General features: G+C 42.8%; 1 non-coding gene across 1 annotated transcript; it reads left to right on the top strand.

Moving 5' to 3' along the window:
- The first annotated feature begins 1,192 nt into the window (after window positions 1-1,192).
- On the top strand, window positions 1,193-1,298 carry LOC131154674 (small nucleolar RNA R71). The gene has a single exon (XR_009136590.1). It is a non-coding gene; the product is annotated as a small nucleolar RNA R71 (small nucleolar RNA).
- Window positions 1,299-2,300: the final 1,002 nt, after the last annotated feature.

Below are 2,300 nucleotides of genomic sequence, written 5' to 3'. Positions count from 1 at the left end.
TATTTAAACATGTCCTAGATGGACTCAATTGAGGTGTTTTTCCTAAATATAGAAGGTGTAAGAGGGGCTACAGAATGTGTCACTAAAGGGACATGAAAAGCCGTGGGGGGCAAAGTGAGGTTTGGTCTTTCCAGTTGTAGGTGTGGGACTAAAGAGTTTATGTACCTAACTAGAGGAAGATAGGGTGCACGAATCAGCATTAGACACTACCATCTTTTCATCCTTGTTCTTTCCCTTGCCTAGTTGCTATTTGCCTCGTTTATCTATCATCTTGTCACTTTGGAGGGTGGTCACCACCTAGGCTTGCTCAGGATATAATGAGGGACCAGTGTTTAATTCACATTCCAACCCATATTGTCCCTTGGGATTCACTATAGGTGGACTTGCCAACTTGCCCTCATATCTCTAACTCAAGATAGCAGCTAGTTGCCCCAAGGTGGCTTCTAGCTTTGCAATGGATTGGGAGTGAAAGTGAAGGAGTTGCTAATCTACTTGACGATCAGCCTCAATGTTTTTAAGGGCTTTTAGAACCATCTCTTGAAAGGTGTTATACTTAGGCGGAGGTGGAGACGGCTGCTAAACGGTCGAAGATTTGGGGGCTGAATCAAGATGATTTTGAAAATTTTGGTATAGTTGCGGAGGTAGAGCATTAGGGTCTTGTGGAGGTATTTGGGATTGAAAATCCGGAGCTTGTGGCCTCTAGGAGAATTTGGGGTGTTTTTTCCACCCATGCTTGTAGGTATTAGAGTAGGGATCTTTGGATGGCCTATTATACCAATTGTAGGTGGCTTTCACTTCCTCCTACACAAGCTTGGGCTGTGAAGGCGCATGTGGGCAATTATAGCATGTATGGGAGGGGTTAGAGCATATTGCACAAACCTCCGCACACGCCATTGTTTGTGAACCTAAGGACAAGCACTAATCTAGTTTTTTTGATATGGCATGTAGGGTAGGGGCTAGGTGCTGGCTTTTGGCCAACTTGTAAACTCCCGTAGGTTTAGAGGTTGATGGATTGGGGAGTTTATAGGCAGCAGCAATGTGCTGCTAAGAATTGTCGACAAGATTCTCGAAGAGAATCCATGCTTCATTCTCGTGCTTTGTGAGGAAAGTACCTTCGCACAAGGCATCTACCATGGATCTATCCCTCTCGGCTAACCCTTCATAAAATGTTTGAACTAATTGCCACTTGGGAACCTGATGATATAGGCATTTATGGAGTAGGTCCCTAAAGCGCTCCCAGGTCTCAAAGAAAAGTTGCCCATCCTTCTGTGTGAAATGTGTGATTGCCCTTCGTAGCTGGTTAGTCTTCCCAATTAAGAAGTACTTTTTCAAAAATTCATGTTGCATGGTGGCCCAATTGGTCACCGAATTCGGCTCTAAGGACGTCCACCAATATTTGGCCTTATCGTTCATAGAGAATGGAAAAAGCCTAAGGCGTAGGGCATCATCACTAAAATTAGGTATGCAGATGGTGGAGAAAATCTCCAAGAACTCATCCAGATGCTGATAAGGATTTTCATGGGGGTTCCCATGAAAGTTGGGCAACACCAAGATTATTGAAGTCTTCATCTCGAATTGTGCCGCCTGAACATTCAGGAACCACATATAGGACGATGATGTGTATGCATTAGGCACAAAGTAGTCTCTAAGAGGCTGAAGTGGTTGCTCTCCCACCACAGGTAGGTGGGGAGCTTCGGGTTCTAGGAGTTTATCGGCGAGAACCAGTGGGTTTCATTTGGCCATAACTTTTGGCTCAGGCCACTCAACGATCTCTGGATTGGAGGTAAGTTTACTAATGGACCTATGAGATCTTTCAATCTTGGAATTTATAGGAACTATCTCGGGGTCCTAATAGCGCAAACCAAACGTACACAATTAAAGAACCTACAATCAAGACTTTAGAGATAACAAACAAAAAATGAAAATAAATAAAGAAAGATGAAAAATAAAAGAAGAGCAAATAAAAAAGCACAAGGCAACAATACTCTAAAGTCGAAGTTGGCTTATAACTGTAGCCAAGTCCCCGGCAACGGCGCCAAAATTTGGTAGGCTCGCCAAGGCTTGGGTCCTTAACTACCAAAGATAAAATTTATACTACCTAACAATCCCAAGTTCAGTAGAAAGTGGGGAAGTCAGGTGTCAATCCTCAGGAACTTAAAGCCCAGTTATTAAGCTACTTCCAAATTAGTTTACTGTAGCCTTGTATAAAAGAGAAGTAAAAGGTGGTATTTTTCAATGAGTGAAATCTAACCAACTACTGGAAAGCGATTAAATAAAAGCAACTAAATCTACATTTACCC

This window comes from Malania oleifera, chromosome 4 (assembly GCF_029873635.1).
Source record: "Malania oleifera isolate guangnan ecotype guangnan chromosome 4, ASM2987363v1, whole genome shotgun sequence".
NCBI classification, from domain to species: Eukaryota; Viridiplantae; Streptophyta; class Magnoliopsida; order Santalales; family Ximeniaceae; genus Malania; species Malania oleifera.
Note: the sequence above shows the minus strand (reverse complement) of the source record. Positions and strands in the feature narration are given on the sequence as shown.